The sequence below is a fragment of the Misgurnus anguillicaudatus genome, chromosome 7 (genome assembly GCF_027580225.2).
Source record: "Misgurnus anguillicaudatus chromosome 7, ASM2758022v2, whole genome shotgun sequence".
NCBI lineage: Eukaryota > Metazoa > Chordata > Actinopteri > Cypriniformes > Cobitidae > Misgurnus > Misgurnus anguillicaudatus.
The window spans coordinates 11,862,969-11,889,534 of NC_073343.2; the positions used below are offsets into that span (position 1 = coordinate 11,862,969).

At 37.6% G+C, this 26,566-nt stretch overlaps 1 long non-coding RNA gene across 1 annotated transcript; it reads right to left on the reverse strand.

Moving 5' to 3' along the window:
* Positions 1–8,971: 8,971 nt before the first annotated feature.
* Positions 8,972–25,266, reverse strand: LOC141365265 (uncharacterized). The gene is made up of 6 exons (XR_012370477.1): positions 25,031–25,266; positions 24,403–24,445; positions 16,933–17,050; positions 13,994–14,073; positions 12,987–13,044; positions 8,972–9,878 (listed from the first exon to the last, which is right to left on the reverse strand). It is a non-coding gene; the product is annotated as an uncharacterized lncRNA (long non-coding RNA).
* Positions 25,267–26,566: the final 1,300 nt, after the last annotated feature.

The following is a 26,566-nucleotide window of genomic DNA, read 5'->3' on the forward strand; positions in this document are numbered from 1 at the left end:
TCGATGCAAGGTCGAAGACCACCATCCTTCTTTTCTACGAAAAAGAAGCCAGCTGCTGCAGGAGATGTAGAAGTTCAAATAAAGCCGTTACGTAGTGCTTCAGATATGTAATCCTCCATGGCTCGGGTTTCAGGTTGAGACAGGGGATAAACTTTACATTTAGGAGGCATAGCGTTAGGTAATAGCTCAATAGCACAGTCCCAGGGTCTGTGCGGAGGTAATTCAGTAGCTTTGCTTTTGCTAAATACTGCAGTATATTCAGAATAAACATCAGGGATTAAAACTTCCTTACCGGTTGGGCTCTCCACATGGGTAGACAGACAAGGTTTGCACTTCAGAGGAGTGATACAGGTTTCCATACAACGAGGTGACCATTGTTGAATCTCTCCTGTTCTCCAGTTGATCTTCGGGTTGTGTGCTACCAACCACGGGTGCCCTAAGATGATGTCATAGCGAGGTGAAGAGATTACATACAAAGTGACAGTTTCATAGTGAAGGGAGCCAACTTGAAGAGTGATGGGAACTGTCTGGCGAGTAATACCTTGGCCTATGGGTACATTGTTGACTGCAGAAATGCTTAAGGGAGGTTGACAGGGAATGACAGGAATGAGAAATTTACTGACCACATCTTCATGGATGAAGTTAAGTGCTGAGCCTTAGTCAATTAATGCTGTAAATGACATGGTTTCATTATTGTGGAAAATGGTTACTGGTTGAGAACACATATCATAGCAAGAAGGGAGATTAAAAAACTGATTTACCGTGCTAGTGTTGCGGGGTTTCTTAGCTGGACAGTTATCACTGCGATGTCCAGGCTTTCCGCAGTAGAAACATAGATTCTGTTATAGTCAAAGGCGCCATAGTCAAAGGCGCGAACCCCATCTGCATAGGTTCTACACCGTCGTTAGTGGTAACCGCAGTATGAAACACTTTACTAGTGTTATGCATGGGCCTATTGGAAGCTCGCAGTTTCATACGTGCAGGAACATTTCTCATCAAGTTATCAATGTGGACAGCCAAAGTCACAAAATCAGAGAAAGAAAGGTTCTCACCTTTACAGGCCAACTCAGCTTGAAGATCAACATCCAAACTGTTCTGAAACACATCCTTTAACGATCGATCATTCCACCCGCTTTACGCAGCAAGTGTGCGAAATTCAATGGCATACTCTGCAACTGGTTCTGGGTCATATTTATGATCTGTGATGAAGCACTTCTTCCCCCCGCTGGGTATTCAAACACCTCTTTAATTTGCTGTACAAAATAGGAGTAAGATGTGCGGATACGAGGATCGTTGTCCCAAGCCGCGGCTGCCCACTCGACCACTTTTCCAGTCAACAAAGAGAAAACTTTAGAGCACATGGTAGCATCAGATAATTTTTCACTCACATGATCTTGAAAATAAATATCCAGTTGACGAAGGAAGCCTCTCACGTGTTCCGCTGTACCATCAAACTTATCTGGTTCCGAAACGCTTACTCGTTTCACAGAGGTGGATGGTAACGCTTGAATATAGCCAGTGAGGTGTTCGTTGACAGCTTGAAGCCGTGTGAGTTGTTCCTGGTAGCCCTGCAGAAGCGTGCTTTGTTGTTCGTAAGCAGCCATAAGATTGGTTACTTCCGCTGGATCGATGGTAGGCGAAGTATTCCGTAAGGAACGCTCAGGAATACTGGGATCCATTTTGCGGTGTTTATTTAAAACAAACCAATCAAGCAAACAAATCAGAACGTGAGGCAGAAGAGTAGTCAGGTATAAAGGCAGGCAGATCAAAACACAGATAGACAATCCAATCCAGGCAAACTAAGCAAAAGGGCAAATCCAAAAGGCAGATAAACAGATAAGCAGGCAAATGGTCACAACAATAGGCAGTCAGAAATCACAATCAGAAAACGCTCGGTATGCAGGTAAACTGGCAATACTTCGCGCTAGCCCTAGGCTAGCTTGAGTCTTAAGTAGGGACAAACAGGAAACAGGAAGAGAAGCAGAGGCGGCGCCCCGTCAGTACTCCGGCGAGGGCTCCCTCTGGTGGCGTGGCGGTATGGACGTTACATTATACTATTACTCTTAGGCTAATACGTATCTCAAAATAGGACAGCTAACAAAAATGTAATACGAATTTAAATGGTAAATACACATATGACATGAATATTTCATTAATTGGTTTGTTTTTTCAGCCACACTGTAAAAAAATTTGCCTCCCTAACTCAAAATTTTCTAGTGACTGGTAACATTGACATTTTTAACTTGGGCCAATAGATTTTCTGTGAATGGAATTTTATCAATTGTGGCAACGATCTTTAAACATTAGCTCAATGGAACATAACAGGTTGAGCCAACTGAAAATAAGAAACCATGTTTTTTGCCCAATTAACTTTTTAAAATTGTGGTAGCATTCTTTTTTTAATTTACCCAAACTGAAAATGTATATTGGTAAAATTATATTGGTAAGGAACCATGCTGAATTGTTTATTTCCCGTTGTCCTAATAAAAAAAGAAACACACAAACTATTTTGTAACATTTATTCATTTTTTATTTATTTGTAATACCTTAAAATTGTAAACATACAGAAATGGTCTGCATACAATTGCACAGTAGACATTACAAAATAATGATTTGTAATAAAAAGTTTAGAAAATATATTTTACAAATATCTCCAAAAACACCAATATAAAAGTGGGGAGAGTTCCTCAGCCAATGTTAATCACAATTTCACTTGAATTTAACATTCTCACACGAAGTAAGAGCTTATGAAACTACTTTAAACACTTAAACAGTTAAACAATGCCTCATAACAGTTTAAAATTAAACACCTAAAACATTCTACAAATTGAAGGCATAAAGTCTCACAAATTTTCCAGCACACTCGGCTCACTGGAAATGAATCTTGACATGGATCAGAAACTGCTCAGAGTTTCACGAATTCCCATTTTCATGTCATGTGTGTAAATCTCCAAAGCCTTGCTACTCTGTAAGAAGTAAAAAAGTCTCACTGAGTGTACATGTACCAAAAGAAGCCAATGTAATAAATAAAACCAGATCAATATAGAATATCCTCAAAGTTTAAACTTCTGAACATAGAAAAACGGCTGCTATTAGCTATATTGCTGTTCAACATTATGAAACATAAGACAATTTTAATATAGTTAGTTATTTTGGTATTGGAAATTTTTCATTACTATAGTTTCACTTAAAGGGGCCGTGAATTGGTCGATTTTATTGCTTTATGACGTTGATTGATGTCTACTTATGCATTTCGCGTTGTTTTTACATTCAAAAACATCAAAAGCAATAAGTAATACGCTATTTTGTAACATGGATTAGTGGCTGTCTTGAGAAATGGTTCGTTTGAAGGGGCGGGCCGCATTGAAGACCTGAACGTAAACACCCACTGCTATGATTGGACAGCTTCATTCCCCGTCATTACATGTAGGGAAATGTTTTAAAAACATTAATGTGATAAACATATTTGTGTTCGGCTGCTATTTTTGAGACACAAAAGATTCTGGGTGCTAAAGATGATACACATAAATGACAATACGTATATTAAAGTAGAAACAAAACTCGACGTGACTAAATTACCGTATAAAACACAGTAAGCGTGCATCCGAATCTAAACTGCGTCTAATAAATCCTTATCAATAACTTTGTATATTTCTATTGTGCTTGTGAGGTTGCTTTTACATTCACGTAATGTTAAATACCACAGTTATATGATAAAAAATAAGCTTTGTTGAGTGTTTGACCTTTCAAACGCAACTTGCCTAAATTACCGTATACAACACAGTAAACGGGCATCAGAATCTAAACTGCGGTTGATAAATCCTTCCTTATAACTAACTTTGTATATTTCTACCTTTAAATTACAGTCGTATTGTTAAGTGTTGTACCTTTATTAATCGTTTAATGTTTTTAGTAAATTAAAACAGTCAACAAACGTATTTAGACACGGGTGTTACAACAGGACATATCAAGCAATCTCTTTTAACAAAGCAATAGTGAAACGCAGTAACTTAAATAAAGTAAAATGTCTTACTGTGAATTATACTGCTGTGTCATTGTTGTCAGATCCAATATAAGTGGTGCTTCTGAGTCTCTCTGCAAATCCAGCATCGACTTCTTTACAAATGAATCCATGTCCACAACGTTAACAAACGCTCCCCACACGAGCTGGAACTTCTTCAAAAGCAAACTTTATCCAAGCATATTGCTAATGTTAAGTTCCAAGCCTCCGAATTGAAGTATTTAGCTTCTGTGTTGTTCCCATGGTTGTTCCCACGCGGTTCTTTCACGACCGAAAATGCGTTTCCATGGTATCATAACAGATCACCGCATCAAAATAAAAGTCTCTCAGAAAAAAATGTATTTAAAAAGTCGTGTTGGTTAAATTTGTCAATTTTTAAAGACATGTTTACTTACTGAGACACACGTGTCACGCGAAGCTGTGGGCGGGGCTACAAAAGTAGACTTGTCCTTTTGGTTATGGGGAGGTATTTCAATTCTACTTTGACGTCATAGATTTCCGAATTTTTCACTGGAGTGTTTAGCTGGCTTGGTGCCAAAGACGGTTATATTTCAGTAGCACGGACGTTTTCAGTTCTGAAACTTGCAGGATGTTCATTTAAGTATGATGACCTCTTATATAACAAATTATCAAGTTAAAATTGAGTTTTTGATTCACCGCTCCTTTAAAATATCCTTTAGTGAGACTATGGTAATTGTGTGGTTATATGGTTATCCAACACAAACAATAGTAAAACTGGTTAATTTTTTTAAGGGCGAATTGTTCAAGCAAACCTATACTGATGTTAAGCGCTACTTCGTGTTGGTTTTATATTCGATTACTTACAGTACAGTCAACGCGCTGATTATTTAGCTACACATCTCGTCCGTTTTGGGCGGTGTTCGTGCACTTATTTGAGACTCGCGCTGTTGAGTATAAACGGCAGCTTTACAACACCAGCTGAGAGAGAGAGCGTCCTTTTCATATCTACCCCTCCTCGTGAATTTCCTGACGCAAGATGACGACGGCAGCATGCGCGGCGCAGATCGATTGGCACATGAGATCAATGTAATGCGAGATATTAGCTTTTGAATGGCTCTCGCGGAACTTTGATGTCATAGGTTGATTTGTCTGCGCAGTGCTGCATACAGTCAAATACATGTAAAGAATGCGCCCGTTTCGTGAAGTCTAGGCCAAATACAAAAGCCCCCACACTCGTTATATATTCATTTATTTAAAAAACACGACAATTTCTCTCTAGAAAGGCGGAGGTTGCAAGCAGCCTTTCATGTTTATGTGTGCACGTGTGGGCGCGGCGCAGCGGCTCTTAATAAAAAAAAACGCACCTAAATCTCGAAAAAGCTAACAGTTTTCATACAAATATGTTATATAAGAAATACAAATATAATATACTCACTGTGAAAGTTGTAGTGACCTTGCCATTTCCTCACTAAATGAAGCGTTGCTCGGTGCGTTACACTGAGGAGAAAACATCACATGTGTAATGATATGTATGAGGCGGAAGCAATTGCAGGTAAAATATAAACAATGTTTATTAAATGTAAACAAAGAGAGAGTATTCAGAGTCAATGCGGAAGTAATCCAGTCCGGTGTTGTGGTGGGCAATGGTGACGATGACTACGGTGGAAGTTGATGCTTTGAGTGCGACGTTGGTGGAGTGGTGAGCAGTGGTGAAATCCAAGCTGACACGGAACATCCACACGAAGACGACGACGACAATACACATCCAACTGAAACACGTAATCCAAAGCACACGAAACAACCAAGCAACACGGGGACTGAGCAAACATAAGAATCTGGCAGGGAACAGAAAGTCAGGTGAGTATATATGGAGATGATGTAATGATGAACAGCTGGAGCGAGACAATCAACACACAGGTGAATGGGATTGCTCTAACGAGCACATGGCAGGGGTAAGTGAACAACACACACACACAAACATGACACGGAGGAAAACAATGGATTTTCCTACCGTGACAACATGCTTTTGTTTGTATGCTGTAATTATTCAGATTTTCACTCAGTTTAACTAGAAAATGACTTTAAAAATACTTAAAAATTACTTAAATGTAAATATTTAAGTACTTACCATAACTTTAGGTAACACTTTATTTTACGACCCGCAAAGTACCGCGTAATTAAACCGAATTTACAGTGTACCTATTTGTAACAACAGAGTACCTCTACAGTACGTACTTGTAGTTATAAGGGAACAATATTTTAAGTTTGGGGTAATAAGGGGGTAAGAATATATGGAAAATTATTCTCTAAGTATTTCATAACTACAGGGTACCTATTGTAATATTACGGGGTATGTATGACTTATGTCTATGGGTAATATGGTCTATGTATATTATGTTTTTTTTTCATACCTGATGAAAGTGTATTGTATAGCCTACAGTTGATGTCTACAAGCCACGTCGGCAAATAAAATATAACAGCACAACAAAAATAATAAAAACTTGTACCTCTTTGATCTGTATATGTATACAGGAGTTACCAGGTAACTCTTATATTTGCGGGCTGTAAATTAAAGTGGGGCTTATTCCCCGCTTGTTCTGTGAATGTACCAGGTAACTCTCATATTTGCGGGCTGTAAACTAAAGTGGTGCTTTGTTCAGCTCTTGTTATAAATGTTACAGGGTAAATACCATAAACATACAGAATATTGTTATTTTTATTTTAAAACAACTTATTTCAAAACATCTTTAAAACACTATTATTAAGCCAACACTTAATTTTTATTAACACAAAACTTTTAAGTCATGACAATTTTTCGTTGTTTTTGGGTCTTGGCTTCCTCTGTTGGTGTTCTTGTCCACTGTTGATGTTGAGTTGATGTCGTCTCACAAATGCTGTTCTGCATTACATATAAAAAGCATAAATGAAAGCCTTCAGTAAATGTTTCTTCACTGTGCCTTGACAAAAAACTGAGTTTTCTGAGCCAGTTATTAACTTTAGGCTAACTTATGTGCTAGCTAACCTGCTGCTACAGTTAAACTGTCTTGAAAAAACATTGTTTGAAATGCGTGAGTCATGTATTAACAAAACCAGTCACCTTATCCAGCATGCAGATCCTGCTCACATCACTCGCAGCCGTACTCCACAGTGTAGAAAGTTTTTAAAACCTCTTAAAGAAATATCACCTCAGGATCGCGTTCCAGCAAACCTCCTGCAGACGGCCGCGCGCTCTACACCTGCGCAGTAGCCTACGCATGTAGTCGTCTTTTGCTTTAGCGGGAGCTGATATCTGCTGTTGTTTCATTCTGGTTTGCAATTGCATAAATTATTTTTGGCTAAAATACGTCTGTTTACACATGTTGCAAAGTTTTATTCTACCAATGATAACACCTATTAAAAATAAACAAATAGCGTGCTGCTTTGTGGTCATTATTGTGTCAGAAATAAAAGAGTTTCAGAGTCAAAATTGCAAAGCACCACTTCAAATATGTCCGCAAATGTAAGAGTTTCCTGGTAAATAGGGAATAAGTTGCTATTTTTATTGTACTTACCTTAAAAAAAGATAACCACATTAAATCAGCTGTGCCCGGTTGCATGAAACTCCTTAAGTGAGGGTTTCCCTGAGGGAGAAAAAATCCCTGAGGTAAGGGATTTATTTAAGAGCGTTGCAACAATGGTCTTAACTGTCACCCTTACCTAAGTGTTTATACTAAGTATTTTACGGTAGTCTCTGCCAAAAGACGGCAGCAGAGACGCGGTTGCTATAGTTACAAAATCTCACAGCGGTAACAAATCAACGCACGCAGCTCAACAGACGGCGGATTTGTGTACAATGAAACATCGCAAATAACAGACTGTAAAGTGCCGCGTGTATAAAACCTCAAAGTAATTCAAACTGGAAACACTTTAGATTGACGGACGATCAAACCGCTATTCTCCTAATAAATGCGCATCCTTTTCTCTAGGGATTATTTTGATCGTTAGAAATGCGCGTTGGTACTTCATTTTCTTAAATAACCATAAAATCAGCCATCGCGTGTGACGTTAAGGGACCTGTTATAGTCCCTTAAGTTTTTAAGGGAAAATGTGACTTAAGGACTTTGTTGCAACGCATAGCAGAACTTAAGGTAATACTTTAGCATTTAAGGGTAAATACTTATTGACAGCCTTAAGGGTTTTTCTTGCAACCCATTTTTTATTAAGGGCACCCTTAACCTTATATTTAAGGGATTTCTTAGCTTAAGGACTTTCATGCAACCGGGCACTGGACTTTTGTTATTTAAAGCAAGTAATATAGGCTACTAAAATAAAAGTGATGTGCTGTTATATTTATCTGCCGATGTGGCTCGTAGACATCGACTGTATACAACATTCAGTAGTTAATATGAAAAATTCACAATAAAATCATAAAAAAAAATAAAACACAATTTCCCCATAGACTTGACTAAGTCATACATACCACGTAATATTACAAAAGGTACCCTGTAGTTAAAAAATACTTAATTTATAATTCTTCATATTCTTACCCCCTTATTACCCCAAACTTAACATATTATTCCCTTATACCTACAAGTACGTACTGTACAGGTACCCTGTTGTTACAAATAGGTACGCTGTAAATTTGGTTTAATTATGCTGTACTTTGCGGGTCGTAAAATAAAGTATTACCTAACTTTATTGTAGAAAATGTCGATCATCAACTCCCACGCATCCACACTGAAGCCAATTCAATTCAGGTGCATCCCCATACGCTTTTCTGGCTGAACTATGTTCAGTCAACTCAGATTTTTCATTTGACACGATAAATTGGCTGAGCAGAGTTTAATATGTTCTGTGAATATACATTTTTGTTTTAAGCCAATTTTTTATGTTTTAATTACCACAATGCATATTTTTGTTTGGGGAGAATTTTTTGAAAGCAATATGTTGAGACAATACTTAACTTTCAGTTTCCACAATTTTTTAAAATATAAATTTTTTACAGTGCATAATATATCCCTCACCTGGCATGGTTAAGGTTCTTACCTTCATGATCAGTTATCCTTGTTGTCCCACTTTTTGACTGCATTTCTAATGACACAGAAAACCTTTTGTGTTCTGCTATTTATACCAGAAACTGCCTTTCACATGCATATGATCTGAGATAGGCATACATGCATATATGGAATTGTTTTAAAATTCAAGTACAAAATACTATCACAAATTCACAGATATCACAAATACAAAATACTGTGTGAAAAAATGTATTTAAATACAAATACGTGGGAAAAATGTGGGCACAATGGACAAAGTGTGGGCATACTGCAGGAAAATTGTGGGACCACTGGGCATTTTATGGGCGAACTGTGAGCACATATCTGGGTCTAAAAACCCATAAAAGCTGTTCATTTTTTAAAGTACTAAATAAGCTTGGCTGAATAATTAGTCTTGTTGAAAGTAGCAGTAACAAAAAAAGACAAACTAAAAATGTTTAACATACATTTCTTTTACCCCTGGGTATAAAAATGTTAAAGGGGTAGTTCACTCAGAAATGAAAATTCTGTCATTATTTACACACTCATGTTGTTACAAACCGCATACATTTCTTTGTTCTGATAAACACAAAGAAAGATATTGTGAGAAATGTTTGTAACCAGACTGTTTGTGTAAATGATGACAGAAATGTCCTTTTTGGGTGACCTACTTAAGAAAATGTAGGAAATTTAGCATGTGGATTGAATATTAAATTACATTTATTTAACCACATAAAACCACTTATTACTAAACAGAAACAGCAGGTCCAAGAACAATGTGTCTCCTCATGGGCACCAGTTGACATTTTCTCATCCGATTCTTTCTTCATCCTGCTCTCGGTCACTCCAGGTGTGTTGTGCTGGTTGCTTTATGGTTACAGCATCTAAGGCCATGTTTACATTAGAGCATTTGCGTTTTAAAACGGCATTTTAAAATGAAAACGATCCTCGTTTATACTGGCATTTTTAAAAGAATCTTCATCCACACTATACACCACCATAAACGCATGAAACATGACCAATCACGTAACTGGGCATGCGCATATAAGTGTAAAATAACTTATTACTCTAATAATAGCTTACCTTTGCACGTTTACGCAGCCTAGGGGTGTGCGATATTGACAAAAAGTCATACATGGGTCCTTTGCTGGCAACTATAACAGACACTATTTTTGAACCTATAAAAATGTGTTTGGGAAAGTCTTATACTGTTCTATTTCCCCCCTACAACATATTAATATGATTAATAGGTTAATTTTGATTTTATAACTAAACAGAAAGGTCTTTATGATTTAAAAAGAAAGCATTCAAGTGAACAGTACTAAACAGTAGCGAACTTGAAGCAAACTTTAATCAAACATAGTAAGAGGTGAAGTATTGGTTTAGCCTACCAGAAATGCTTATTGCATTAATTTTTAAAAATGTGCGAGGTCCGTGCACGTCCTCCGCTAGCAACACACAAATAGCTAAAAGCGCAAGCACCTAAACGAGCATTATATTAATGACGTTGAGTTTATTGTTTTTATTAATTTATATTCACAAAACTTATCAACAAAACATCGATTAAAATTAAGAGACAAATTATCTGAAACGAAATTCATTTTAAAGTAGCAAACAAAACTTACATTAAACTGGAAAATAATGTCTGACCCATTACAATTCTCCCTTCATATTGGCCTTTGCAACGCCTATATGGCATATAAAATTACAGTCTATCTTTCGTAAGCTAACTAAATTTAAACAAAACATAAACACTTATACTGTTCTAGCTCCCCCTACAACATATTAATATGATTAATAGGTTAATTTTGATTTTATAACTAAACAGAAAGGTCTTTATGATTTAAAAAGAAAGCATTCTAAACAGTAGCGAATTTGAAGCAAAAATAAATTTCAGCAAATGCAAACTTCAATCAAACATAAAGTAAGAAGTGAAGTATTGCTTTAGCCTACCAGAAATGCTTATTGCATTAATTTTTAAAAATGTGCGAGGTCCGTGCACGTCCTCTGCTAGCAACACAGAAATAGCTAAAAGCCAAGCGCCTAAACGAGCATTATATTAATGACGTTGAGTTTATTGTTTTTATTAATTTATATTCACAAAACTTATCAACAAAACATCGATTAAAATTAAGAGACCAATTATCTGAAACGAAATTCATTTTAAAGTAGCAAACAAAACTTACATTAAACTGGAAAATAATGTCGGACCCATTACAATTCTCCCTTCATATTGGCCTTTGCAACGCCTATATGGCGTATAAAATTACAGTCTATCTTTCGTAAGCTAACTAAATTTAAACAAAACATAAACACATTAAACCCAACAATACTCAAACATTAATATAAAACAGACATTATCTATAAGGATACATGTAAAACAATCCGATATAGCGTTTATAATAGCTGGTTGGTAGATGTTTACTATTTTTGGCAAAAACTCCGTTGCAAACCAACATTTACATCAATAAAATAATTTTTACTTTGAAAATGATGCGCTGTCATGTTAACATCAGCTGTTCGTTTACATAAGACTCCGTCTACGTTCATTTACACTCAGAGCAACGTCTGAGTTCTCAAACTAAAACAGGGTCTTCAGCGTTTGCGAACGAATCCGTTTATGAGGATCGAAAACGGTGATGTAGTGTAGATGAAAGGCGTAAACGTAGCAAAAGTAACGCGTTTTAAAGCATAAACGCATTAATGTAAACATAGCCTAAGTGAGAACATAACAAAATGTATGTCAACATTAAAAACAGGGGTTGTCTTAACAAAAAGTAAAGCATGATCAATCCAATTAGATACACTAATATTTAAAGGAATGTATATTTTATTTTACCTTTGTTATTTAGTCCCAATTATGTATTGCTATACTCCATTTAAAACCTTAAAGCAATACTTCAGACAGATTTTAAAATTACCCCATGATGTATCACACTCAGTAACTCCAGATACACATGTTCAGACGAACACATTTGGAGTTATTCTAGTAAATGTCCGAGCTTTTCTGAGCTTAATATGGGAAAAAACATGGATCAGGGTACATTTTCTGACTTTCCAAAGAAGTGCAGCCTTTAAAGAAGTAATCCACGCTCCAAGGGGTTAATAAAGGTCTTCTGTGGGTAATCGATGCTATATAGTAAGAAAAGATAATGTTTTAAACTTTATAAACTATAATAACTAGTTTCCGGTAACGATGTCTTGGACTCACACTATTAAATGCGCAATGAGTGGCAATATTTGAGTATGGATTACCTCTGTGAAGGATGAATGCACTTTATTGGGGTTTAAAGTCAGAAGTTGTCCCCTAACTGTTGTTTTCTACCATTATAAAGCTTGGAAGCGCAAGTAAAAAAGGGGCTATTTACACTTGGTATTAAGATGTGCTGTTGTCGATCGGATCACAAGTGGACGATGCTAAAGACAGGTGTAAATGATGTTCAAAACATCTTGAGCTCGTCCACTTTTGACCACATTCAGAGGTAGTTGAAAACACTTTTGATCGGATTGCTTCTGTAGTGTAAGCGCGCATGTGGTAGAATGTGTTCCAACACCCACAAGAAAATATCAAAGAAATATCAAAGAAAGCTTTTACATATAAATGTACAAAACACTTTGCAGCATGTTTACTTACAAGCAGCGGACTCTGGCATAATATTAGTTGCATCCATTTAAACCCGTCATTACTCCTGCTCATGTTTAAATGACAGCAGAAGGAACGCCCACAGTCTCCACAGAACATCCCCTAAAAGTATTCAGAACAGAAGAGGTTGAAAGGGGACAAAACTGACGGATTTAAATACCAGGTGTAAACAGAATGTGTCCTTCTCATCCACTTATGATCTGATCGACAAAAAAAACAAACACACATCTTAATACCAAGTTTAAACAGCCCCAAAAACACAATCGATTCACCAAAGTGTGTCATTCTGCTTATAAAAGAAATGTGCATGCAGTGAGCAAAGACGTTTCTCATGATGATGACGACTCACCTTTATGGATTCAGTCTTGCATAAGCAATGTGACACGGAACAGGAATTTGAAGAAATACTGATAGGAAAGGAAAGAAACTGAAGTTAGTTTCAAGTTAGACAACTGTTTCCATATTTATCAAGCTTCTGAAAGTGCCATTTTTATCTTAAGTACTAAGAATTCATAAAATATACTCCTACTTTCAAACTTGAGTATAAAAGCAAGTTGTCAAGTTCCTTAAAGCTAAGAATCACTCTTAGGGGCCAATCACACCAAATGCATTTATGGCAGTTGCAGGCGCCTTTTTTTTTATTATATTCAATGGGCAGGGAGTATTTGCGCACTGTTTATGCGCGCCGAACGCCTTGTGTTTTTTGCCACCAGCCGCAGCACATGCTTTTGAAGGAGCGCTGAGAGCAGAAAAGCAGCCGACGTCATTCGCATCTTTCCATTGTCCAATCGGATGGGGGGAGAGGCAGGCCTTACGGTGTGGTGAGGGAAGTTTACAGTTGCTTTGAAGAACCGGACTCCACTCGCTCACTCTCTCCTGCGTGTTTGTGCACCTCTCATCCTCAAACAAGATCAGAGCAAGCGTCCTCTTTTTAAAGTTTCTGCTAATATGACAGTTAATAGCAAAATAATATCACCCTTCAATATTTGATTGACAAGACAGCTGACTCGTTGGTTGCTAGCAATATGAAAAGCTGCGTCACACTGCTCTTTTTAAAAACCGCAGTGCGTCGCGCCTTGCATTTTCAAGCATTTAAAGCGCGTTTGGTGTGATTATTTGAGAAAAATAAAACTGAATTCCGGACAAAAATTAAATGGATTTCATAGGGTCCTACTAGATGCCGCTCCTCCACGGCTTTAAAGAATGATTCTACAGCCCTAGAAATATGACATCAAACACGGAACAGGAAAGGAGATTCCTGTGGCAGACACCCTCTCCAAAAAGTCCATAGCAACAAAACATGACAATCTCAGCAAAGATATGGACATGTAGATTCACTTAATTATAAAAACTTACCAGTCAGTGACACAAAGCTCCAACAGATCCGTACCGAGGCAGTTTTCAGCAGCTCAGATAGATGATCTTGGATGGATGGCCTGCAAAGAGGAGACAATTTCCCACATACATTATGTAAGGGATAATGTAGAGGCAGCCGGTAGTTATCGGGAAATAAGCCCCAACAGTGTGATCAGGACCCGAAGCGAAGCGGAGGGTCTTGTATCACACTGAAGGGGCTTATTTCCCGATAACTACCGGCTGCCTCTTCATTATCCCGCTTATTACACGACTACTTGCCACATAAGAAAAAAACTGGACATGAATATGAATTTGAAACATTTTATTGGCATATTTGTTTTAAATTAACATTTTTATCCTTCCGCGAAACTTTGCACAGATGCATAAAATGATCGTAATACCTTATTAAGATCCTCTGCTTCATACTTTGTCTGTCTCCATTTTTTTCTCTTTTAGCCAGTCTTTGAGAAGTTTTAATGCCCATTCTGTATTTTTTTATGTGTTGGCTTCGTAGCTGTCATGCTCTATTTTGTCAAGTTCAGTCTCAGTAAGCTCTCTGTGTCTTGTCATTTTTCATTCTTCTATCCACTGTTTAAATGTTTTGTTTTTTCTGTACATGTTAAAATTAATGTCAAAATTGTCCATTCTTAATTGTGGTTGTCCAGTGTTTGTCACAAGATGGCGCCAAACAGTAATCTTTGTTGGCGCAGAGCGATTTTAAATCGGCCAAGTAGTACCGGCTATGCGTTATTACTTTGGAGCGGTTATTATTTGAAAAGAACGAACCTGCAAATGTCTCAACTGACCAATCAGAATCAAGCATTCCAGAGAGCCGTGTAATAATGACTTTTAAGACAAACTTTCATTGACCAGTGAAGATAAGAAAATAGTCATATCTGACCTAAGATATGCGCACACGCTGAGAAGTCTAAGCTAAGAGCATGAAATGTTATTCTGGCTAGGAATGTGTAAGCAGATAGAACACATGATCGAAAGATGCAGTACTTGCCTGGTTCAACATAATTCAAATACCAAGGAACCCATGATTCCTCATGAAATACCAATCACAGGGCTTAAAGTGAAAAAAAATCCTTTCTGTGGCTTAACAAGGACTTTTACCAAGCCCATTTTTTTCTATTAACCAATTCTATGAGCAACAGCACAGTCATATTTTCAACGCATTAACAACTTATTGTGCCAAAAAACTATGCAAAAACAAGCCCCAGGTTTCGGAAGTTTACTGCACCAAGTGCCTAAAGCAGGGGGCTCAAACTGGCTTTGGGCCATTTCTGAGATGGACATCTGGTCGGAGGACCGTAGAGTTATTTTAACATAAAAACAGAATATTTCTGTATATGTACTGCATTTAAATTCTATTATTAAACATATAATAATACATAATAATATAAACAGTGCTTTCAATATATTTTATAATTTATTTATAAGAGTATAAAAGTAAATCTTTTCTAAACCTTATCTTAAATTAATAATAATAAAATACAACTTTTTCTATTAAAACCTTGCACTAAACTAACAAATTAAATTCCGAATACATTTATGAACTATTATAGCCTATACATTTATTTTGGACTTGAATATGTTCGATCTCTGTAAAAATAAATATTACTGCTTCATGTGTAACTGCATAGCAAACAACATAATGATATATTAGATTAGATATACTTTATTATTCACTTATATTGAGTTGAGTGAGCTGCATACATAGACTACTGTAGTCTACTTTTATCTTTTGCATGTTTCTTTTCATCTTTCCTCTTTTCATAACCTGGGCACTTGCCTTTTTCCGCATCCGTAGTTTAATATGCGTTACATTACATCTCCCGCTCGCACTGCTTATGAGGTGTCGCCAATGAAAGCAGTGACTTGAACAAACAAACCCCACGCAGCTTTTCTCCGAGTAACAGTTGGGTAACCCCGAGTTACAGCACAGCTCTTCTCTGGACGGACACTCCAAAGTCCCGACCTGATTAACTGATCACACGGTGACAATGATTTGATTGACGTGAGGTGCACGTGAGGTGCACGTATTCATATCCAGCGAGGATCACGTATTCTGTTATCCTCGCTTATATCATATTTTTGAAAGCAGACACGGGCCGCATAGAGGGGGAGGGACGGCCGCGGGCCGGGAGTTTGTGACCACTGGCCTAAAGCCTTACCGTGTCTTGTCCTCTTTCTTCAAGCCATGCCAACAAGCGTCACTTGTTTTTTACTTTCTCCTCCGAAGCAGATATATTTTCTTCTGGTATGATAAACATCATTCTCCACAGAGTGTGTAGCCTACAAGCTAACTGCGAACTGGTTCACTTTCTGCACAAGACCCACCCTCCTCTCTAGCAATTGGCTAAGACAACCTAATATCATGCTCCCATTGGCTGTGACCGCTGACTCGTGAATCAAGGTGGTAGGTTGAAGGGAAGAGCTGGTTATTATATCCAGTTTGTTAATTCAAATGTAGCCGCGCGGTATGCGCGCTTATAATGGAAGTGACGCGCTGTTTTTTTTCCAAGCGCGTCCGTGCCGAAAGTGACAGTGTTAATTTTGCATGTTTTGCCAGCGCCGGAGTCCAGACCTACCCTCAAGCCGGAAATCCGGCCCCCGGCCGGTGTACTTTAAGCCCTGCAATCAGACCATGGCAGGTATTAGCTTCAGACCTCTTCACCTGGAACAATGAAGAATACATGATTACTGTAGATTCCTATAAACATTTCTTCCAATTAGACAAACTCAACACTACTACGGCTGCCACTGTCATCAGCAAGCTTAGTCACTTTCGCGAGACATGGCCTACCAGTGAAATTAAAAGGTCCACTAAATCAACACAAAGAGTTTAATGACTTTGCAAAAACATTAAGTTTCACACACATTGGCCCACATGACTGATCCCTATCACATTTTGGTAGAGTATAGGAACCCACCTGTTGACAACCTCTTCATGTCTCCAGACCAGCTCCTCATGAGTCGCAGACCGTGATCCATACTGCCAACCACAAACCAGCAGCTCCTACCTGAGATTGTCAGTTTCACAGAGACATGCTACAATGGAGTAAACAGCAGCATCAGAAAAAGTATTATTATCGTAGTTATACGAGCAAGTTTGGTGGTACAAAATAAAACGTAGCGCTTTTCTAAGCAGATTTAAAAGAGGAACTATATTTTATGGCAGAAAAGCACTTTTGGGAGTACTTCGACTCGGCACAGTAACACCCTACCTCTCCCATTATGAGAGGGAGAAGGGGAACAGATTTTTCAGGCGAGTCGAAGTACTCCCAAAAGTGCTATTCCGCCATAAAATATAGTTCCTCTTTTAAATCCGCTTAGAAAAGCGATATGTTTTGTTTTGTACCACCAAGCTTGCTCGTATAACTACTCATCTTAAATAGGAAAAACGTTGATGTGTTTGGTCACTTCTAACTTTATCTCTGTTTAGTACCATTGAATGAATGCACTCTAAAAAAATCCGTAAAAAAACGGACAAAGTACTGTGTAAATATGAAGGAATTTTCCGTATTTATGTTTTACAGGCATTTATCTGTTTTTTTAATAACATGTTGCATTATGGGTGCAATAACCCCTGTTGCAATCTTTCACTTTTGCCTCTCTATCACCATCTCTGTTTGAAACCTAAAATTACAACTTGCTTGCAGAGTTCTTTTCTAACATGGATGATGTTTAACTTCTAAACAAATGCTGTCAGAACAAGATACAAGTGTTAAACTATTCCAGCATCGACACATGTGATTTAGTAGACAAATCTTCTTTCTGACGTGACGTGTAAGTCAAATGGATATTTACCACAACATTTATCACATTAAATCTAAAGTTTCTGTTTGTTTTAGATTCATTTGAAGTCACCACTATGGAGATTAGTGTTCCCTTTAGTTAGGCTTTTGTCCACTCCCTTGACCTTCCAGAACTGACTCTGCTCTTATAATGTTGCAACAGTGTTTTTGCTTGTAGCAATTACAACTTGTTTGTTGCTTGAGGAAGGAGAATTGTCTATGATGTCGTCTAAGCTTGATTGTTTTTATGTTATGCTGCCTAACATTTAAATATGAAATGATAAAAGAAGAATAAAGAACTGAAATGTATGAAAGTAACACCCTATGCTGATCTAAAAACACACAGTATTGAATAAGATGGCTGCAAATGTGTCAGCTGTGGTTTTTGCTTCAGAGACATAAACACTTTGGATACAAATCTCAACGATGGTGAGAGTAATTGTTAAGAAAGAGTTTTCTACAATCCTGGTACCCAGCATGCATTGCGACATGAAGCTTTGTTGTTGATTGTCACCATTGTTAGGTTTCATAGGCAGATTGAAGTGTCCCTAAAGGTTACGGACAATGTTCTGTAAATCTACGGACAGTGTTCTATAAATCTACAGAATGTTCAGTTTTTGAATAAACGGAAATTCTGTAAACATAACGAAAAAAGTGCCGGTAATTTTCTGCCAGGACATTATCCGTTTTTTTACGGATTATTTTTTTAGAGTGTGGGACTAAGCTAAATGCTATCGAAGTGTCGGAGCGCACCCCAGCGCTTACGTGCATGCACTAAGATGATACAGGGATGTATCAACTCTTCTTAGTTAAGGTAATAACATTAGCCTGGGTGCCAGCCGATCTTAGCCCCGCCCACAAGATTTTGAAAACGGGAAGATCGGTCTGGGGTTTCTGCGTTGAGGAGCTACTATGCTAGACCCAAAGCTGGTCAAACCAATCAAATTGTCAGGGCGGGCTTTATACGATGATGGACAGATAATCAACAGTAACGTAATGAACCACGTCACCAAAGAGCACGTGTGTTGCAGTGTTGTTTTTGGCAGCCCTTTTAGTTTTCGTTTTAGTCTTAGTCTTTTGGACGAAAATGCTTTTAGTTTTAGTCACATTTTAGTCACTTGTAAAATGTATAGTTTTAGTCAAGTTTTAGTCGACGAAAACGCAAAAAGGTTTTAGTCAAGTTTTAGTCGACGAAAACGCAAAAAGGTTTTAGTCAAGTTTAAGTCAATTTTAGTAAAAAAAAGTATTTTTAACCAATGAATTTAGGTTAAAAAGTGTGGTGTATTTAATACAATTAAAATGTGCATTAAGGTTCTCCCTGAGGGCTTGCCGTTGTTTTAGTCGGTGTGCCTTCTGCGCATGTCATAACAAAAAGTTATGAAGAAAAAAGTTTAGCCTAATATACCCTCATGTTGAGTTTGTGTGTTACGCTGAGACCTCGCTTATAAAGTTGAGAAACGCGTGCCTTGCCTTATTTAAATACACCACAAAAAGTATTGGATATGAGCTTAGGTTTGACAAGCAGATACATGTAAAACCTTAAGCTTACCATGAAATGTGTCACAAGCCGATTGTCGAGTAAAATTGAATGTATATGATATGTTAACAGCGTGACTTGTTAGTTACCTTTAAAAAATATTAGCGTGATGAGCCTTCAGGTGCTGCTTGAGGTTGGTGGTATTCTTCCCACCTAGTTTGTGGCCAAATTTACTGTCGTCTCCCAATATGCATTCCGTTTTTCTGTCTGATGGATTATACTGAAAGTATGTCCATAAATCATCTCGTCGTTTCCGTTTATTGGCGTCACCACTACGGTCCTTCAAACTCGCCACCGCCGCAGGTGTGTTGTTGTTTTAAATCTGGTCCGCGTGTGCGGCATGGCGGCAGCCGGGTGGTGGGCGTGAGCGTGAGTGAGACTGTGTTGTGTTGACCCAAAACAAGGATAGAAAGCGGCAGCATTGCTGATACTTTTGAGCTAAAAACAGACAGATTTCACGCAAAATAGGCAGAAATGACATGCATTATGAACGTCAGACTTACAGTATAATCATTTTCGTTCCGTCTCGTTTCGTCAACGAAAACTCGAAAGCGTCTCGTCATGTTTTCGTCACCTTAGAGACATTTTTAGCTAGTCATCGTCGCGTTAGCATCATAAAAAATATGTGCGTCAACGAAATCATTTCGTTATCGTCATCGTTGACGAAAACAACACTGGTGTGTTGAATGGCTGCCGCTCTATGCTGCCGCTGTAGAGTTCAGATGTGTGGATTTTGACATTGAGTCTGTTCTAAAAGATATCGACAGAACCAGGGGCGTCGAACTGGGGGTAAAACCAGTACTGATTACCAGGGCCCCAAAGAAAGAGAGGGCCCTTGAAAAGTCTGAAATATATTATGGGATGGGGGACCATCAGGACTGCCTATGCATAGGGCCCGAGATCTTGTGCAACGCCCCTGGCAGAGGCGGACAGAGTACACAGGTTCATTACTTGAGTAAGAGTACAGTTACCCCTTGCTAAATTTTACTCAAGTACAAGTAAAAGTACTGCAGTCAGATGTCTACTCAAGTAAAAGTAAAAAGTACTTGTTTTTAAAAGTACTTGAGTATCAAGAGTACCAGAGTAAATTTTCTAAATGTTGCATTACTACTGCCACAGTGCACGTTGAACCACGTGAGATGATTGACAGCTGTACAGCAAAGGATAGAGCTCTGAGGTCAAATCTGACACAAATCAGGAAGAGGAGACACACATCTCACTCCGATCGCTCTTTGAGCTCTTCAGATCGCATAATTCAGTGGAAAATGAATAGAAATCTTATTCTGTAAGACTAAATATTTTACTAACATGTGATAATTAATCATTATTTCTCCAAATATGCGCACCATTGTACTAATAGCCCTGGCGGATTCTGTATATTTTATGTATTTGAATACAAATAAACCGGAGAAGACGAGAATAAATGTTTAATGATTTCTATTCAAAATAACGAACGTTTCAGATTAATTATTTTGCACTCCTGGCATAAATTAAGAAATTAATGTCACTGCAAACCAGTTTAATAACAAACAGTGGTCAAATGAGGAAGCTGGAGTCTTAAACCTGTCTTGTGATGCTGAGTTTGTCCAGATCAAGTAAGAGTGTGATGTTTTGAAGAGTAATAAATTTTGAACAATAATAATCCGGGATCACCAGTGATCCCTGCCGCTCTCAAGGGGTTGAATTTTTGTAAGCGGTGATGAAGTTTTGTTTTGGTAAACACGGCAAACACTTAAAGCGAAAACTATCATTAACTTGTTTAGAAAATTAAAATAGTCTGGCGAGGTGGAGCGGGTTGTCACATTCCCAGGATGGACATGCTGTGTCTTCATCCATTGTTTCGTCCATGATTTCTTCTCTTATCTAAATCTGACTATTGGGACTTTGGTGGAAAGCTGAAGGTGATAGCTGATAGGCTGTCCCAATTAGTGGCGCCTGCACAATCCAATCACGTTTGAGAAAAGGGTTTCTGAGATGTTTCTTTTTTCCTTTTTTTTAGAAGAAGTAACGGGTACTCACGGTTATGGATAGAAATGTAGTGGAGTAAAGAGTACAATATTTGCCTCTCAAATGTACTTGAGTAAAGTCATGAGTACTCCCCAAAAATAATACTCGAGTAAAGTACAGATCCCTCAAACTTGTACTTAAGTATTGTACTCAAGTAAATGTACTCCGTTACTGTCCGGCTCTGGCCCCTGGACAGAACATTGATTTTAAAAGAGGAACAGAGAAACGCGAGCAGGGCATTTGTTCATGTTTTTGCCGTCCTTACTAACGAATTCGGCAAAAGTTGGTCGCAACTGAAATGGGTAACGTTATCACGGCGATGCAACTCGGCGTGCACGACGAGATGGATATAATTAGCGGTCGTTGCCAGCTTCTTTTCGGAAGCCCGGAATCGTGGTTGCTGAATAAGTGGAGGGACCAGGGGCGTAGGCAGAAATTTTATTTTGGGCGGGCCGGGGCAAAAGTGAGTGGGCCAATAGTTTATCCTAGAATAAAATGACTTAAATAATAATTAAACCTTAGAGTAGAAAAAAGAATAGACAATCTGCAAAAACAGTGACATCTTTCCTTTGCAATTTTCGGTGGCAATAATAAAACACTGTCTAAATATGTTCAACCAACACATGGCTCAATAAAGGCTGGACAAACCAGGCCAGGCAGTCTTATTTAGGCTAGTCAGTAGTGCAAAAACAGTTCACCTGAAATAAAGTAGTCAGGAAATTGAAATAATGAAAACTCTCAGCAGAGCACGGTTTTAAATAAATAACAACACACTGCCTAATTTATATTAAATCAACCATATACAGTGCAATCAGCCTGGTGGAAATTAAGCTTTTGTGCCAAAAAATAGCAACTCGTTTAAATTAAACAATGTAACTTAACCTATAAGGCATACAGTACATCTATACACAACACACCACTAAGTTAAATCACTTCCCGAGCAAAAATTAAGGAAATGAGTTAAACAACAGGCTTACCTTTGTTGTTTTCATTCTACAAAACAAGACTCAAATGCCTGGGTTTAATGTTGAAAACAGAAATGATCTCATTATAGTCCAAAGAGTCACAGAGTTATTTTTCAAAAAACAAAAGGCACAGGTTTTTGAGGCGAGTAGTACTCGTGGATTCAAATTGGGTTGTACGTGGTTCATCAATTGCCGTTAGATTGGCGGGTTAACCTGTGTGAGTCTGACCGGAGAGCGCACTGGAACTGCCGCCAGGGAGCAAGCGGCAACCGGCGCCACCAGCGCGCCTGACTAGCCGCCTTGTGGGTTGATGAGTCTGAAGAACTGGGCTGGTAGGACTTGGCAGATGGAGGCAGTGGCGTATCGTCTTCCTCAACTCTTGCTTTTTTAAATAACACATTAAAGAAACTTTAGCCATTATTGTGGCAATTTTAATATTAGCTAAAAAAGCAGTTAGCAAAGTTAGCTGGCTGGCTGCCAGAGCCCGTCGCTCCCCACAGAGTCTACCTGTCAGAACCCCTAGCAACCAATTACGTTCCGGAGGCTACAACTTGCTTTAGGCAAGGCAAGGCAGGTTTATTTGTATAGCACATTTCATACACAGAGGTCATTCAAAGTGCTTTACATAGAAATGAGAAAACAATATATAAAAGAGAAAAAAGAAAATGTAAAAATAATAGATACACAATAAAATCACAATAAAAACAAAGATACATGAGAATTTAAAATAAATGTGATTTTAATAAAAACACTTTAAAATGTTAAAAACAATAAAACAGAAGTAAAAGTGACTTGAGTTAAAAGTGCAGTCAGTTTAAAGCAGCACAGAGCTCAATAAGTAAATGCAGAGTTAAACAGATGTGTTTTTAATCTAGATTTTAACTATAACAACTTTAACAACTCCATTTTATTTAGAAAGCAAATTATACACACACACCGGGCAACAATAAATCCGGATTATATTAATATATTTTCTTAAATACATTTGAATAATAAAAATAAACAAAAAATGTATTTTGATTAAACTTGCCTGGGCGGGCCAGGGAGTTGTGTGGGCGGGCCAGTGCCGCCCTGGCCCATTACTGGCTACGCCCCTGGGAGGGACATGCTAGGCTCCAATATTTTCAAGCCAACGTAATGGGTATCGTCGTGGATGAAGTTCACCTGACGTAACTACAAATGGTAAGAGATAGTCTGATTGTATGACTTAGTAAACACTTCATGTTGTGATATAAACGAAATGTTGTAAACATATTAGGTGTTGATGTACATTCGCTAATTCAGACTTAGTATAATCACAATGTTAGTGTCATTGTAGCGAAATAACTAGCAGTTCGGTCAGGCTGCAAAGACGTTATTTCAGCATACGTCACACACTCCGTTGCTCTGATTGGTCGTAGGTCTATCCAATTGAGTGCAGAGGCATTTTTCGGTTGAGACACGCCTCATAATTATAGCTCAATGGAGCGGTATCAGACTCAAATTCTGACTAGAATTGAGTATGACAACGTCAGGGTATAACATAGTTTAATATGGAAAATGGATAGACTATTCCTTTAAGTATTCATACCACTTTCATTCAAAGTGTCTGTTATTTCTTTCAAACGAATGGCGATGTAATATTCACGTCAGTACTAAAAGCTCAATTTGTACTTACTCTAAGTCTCCTTATTTGCACTACAAAAAATGAAGAACAAGACAGAAGCAATAAGAGAAGTGCTTAGGATACAATAATTCATATCTACACTCTACTAGTTTTTCTTACCCCATAACAAGTATGTTTACTGCTGTAACTGTAGATGTTTTGCTGGCTCCTGAAGGATTATATTATAGTTGTCTTTGCTTTATATATCTCTATGCATTTATTGCTATAAAAAGAAAGCAGACATATAGCCAGTGTCACTGTTTGATTTGTATGAATGAGCTGTGTTTTGACCTCGAGCAAACTGTACATAAAGTCAAAGTGAGATATGACTATTTAATTAGTTATAACTATTTTATTTATCATTGCATTGAAGAGACCAACATGCTATTTCACTTTTGAGCACTTACTTCTGATTCTGGTGGCTGTGAAAATATGAACAAAGTAATACTTACTCTTTAGCCAATAGAAAACATCAAGACACACCAAGAAAAGGATCTGAAAAAAGGAACAATAAATATACAACAGTTATTTATTCAGAATGGCCTTTTAACATTTTAAAGTAGACTAGTTAATGTAATTTTGATAGGGAGCTGAACAAAGCACACATACATTGCAATACATGGAGTTAACTTGCGATATAATTTGTTTAATACATTTAAGAAAAAAGCACAACACGTTTTTATAAAAGATATAAAACAAATATCCACTAACGTTAACTGCTAGCTCACAGCTGTGCCACGAGCTCAATCAGGCTAACCGTAAGCTGAAAAAAGCCCACACTACAATACTTGGAGTAAACTTGCATTATAATTAACTAAACAATTTAAAATACATTTAAAAACAAGCATAACACGATTATATAGATGATATAAAGACAAATAAAAGATTTCCATTAACTGATTAGCTCACAGGCGCGACGAGCTCAGTCAAGCTGACAGCGCTCGAGCTAACATTAGTTACTAACAAACGATAAACATTCAAATTGATCATTTATTAGTCGTATCGACATATACTGACAACTGAATTAACATCCCTGTGAACTAATTTCAATAAAGTAACCACGAATTTAAGGAAACTTACCCCAGAATCGACCACAAAACAGAAAATCTGTAAATCCAGAACGCACGTCTCCCGGTTGAATAATCACGTGATCACAAAGCATGAGACGGACGCGCGCCTCTGCCAATAATATCATATTAAAAGAAAATAAAGATATTTGTTAAAAGATGAAAATGAAGTGCTTCTATCAGTGCTGTACAGGACCGAAATGACCTGTTTAGACATTTAACATATTTATTTAATTAAAATAAACAGAAATATTAATAGACTTTAAACAAAGCATGTGTTTCATTATCGTTCAATATGCTCAGTATTTATACATTCATGCATATTTTGTCAGGATTATTATTGAATGGAGACACGTTGAAAAGTGGTCCGAAAAAGACGTCTAATTTTAGGCTAAATTTGGACTGAATTAGACGGACCAAACAAAGACCAGTTTTCAACGTCTTTTTTTTGGACTAAATGAAGGTCATGACGGGCCGACGTGATTTAGCCCAAAAAACAACGTCTAAATGACGTCTTGTGCTGGGTGGGTCTGCTCTCGGTCACTCCAGGTGTGTTGTCCTGGTTGCTTTATGGTTACAGCATCTAAGTGAGAACATAAAAAAATTAAATGTTAACATTAAAAACAGGGGTTGTCTTAACAAAAAGTAAAGCATGATCAATCCAATTAGATACACTAATATTAAAAGGAATTGACATTTTATTTTACCTTTGTTATTTAGTCCCAATTATGTATTGCTATACTCCATTTAAATGCTTAAAGCGATATTTCAGACAGATTTTAAAATGACCCCATGATGTACTAACACTCAGTGACTCGAAATACACATGTTCAGACGAACACATTTGGAGTTATTTTAGTAAATGTCCGAGCTTTTCCGAGCTTAATATGGGGAAAAACATGTATCAGGGTGCATTTTCTGATTTCCCAAAGAAGTGCAGCCTTTAAAGAAGTAATCCACAGCGCTCCAAGGGGTTAATAAAGTTCTTCTGTGGGTAATCGATGCTATATAGTAAGAAAAGATAATGTTTTAAACTTTATAAACTATTATAACTAGTTTCCGGTAACGATATCTTGGACTCACACGATTCAATGTGCAATGAGTGGCAATATTTGAGTATGGATTACCTCTGTAAAGGATGAATGCACTTTATTGAGGTTTAAATTCAGAAGTTGTTCCCTAACTGTTGTTTTCTACCATTATATCAAAAACAGCGCCTACTTCAGTAACACACAAATAGCTTAAGTTGTTGGCTTAACTCTAACTGCTGGGTGGATCAGTGGATGGCGCAGACGACTTTCAACGCGAGGCACCGGGTTCGAGGCCCGACTGGACTCATCAGGTACATTACAAATAATAAGTTGTGTTTGTGTGTTAAGTTGTGTGAATGGGTTGTATGTCCTACTTGTGGTGTGAAACGTGCAAAAAGTAGATAAAAACTACAGTTCAAATTTAATTATTTTATGATATATAATAAGTATATGTATGCAACATATATTACACATAATGCGAAGTCATGTATGTCACATATATAAATAATTATATAGAT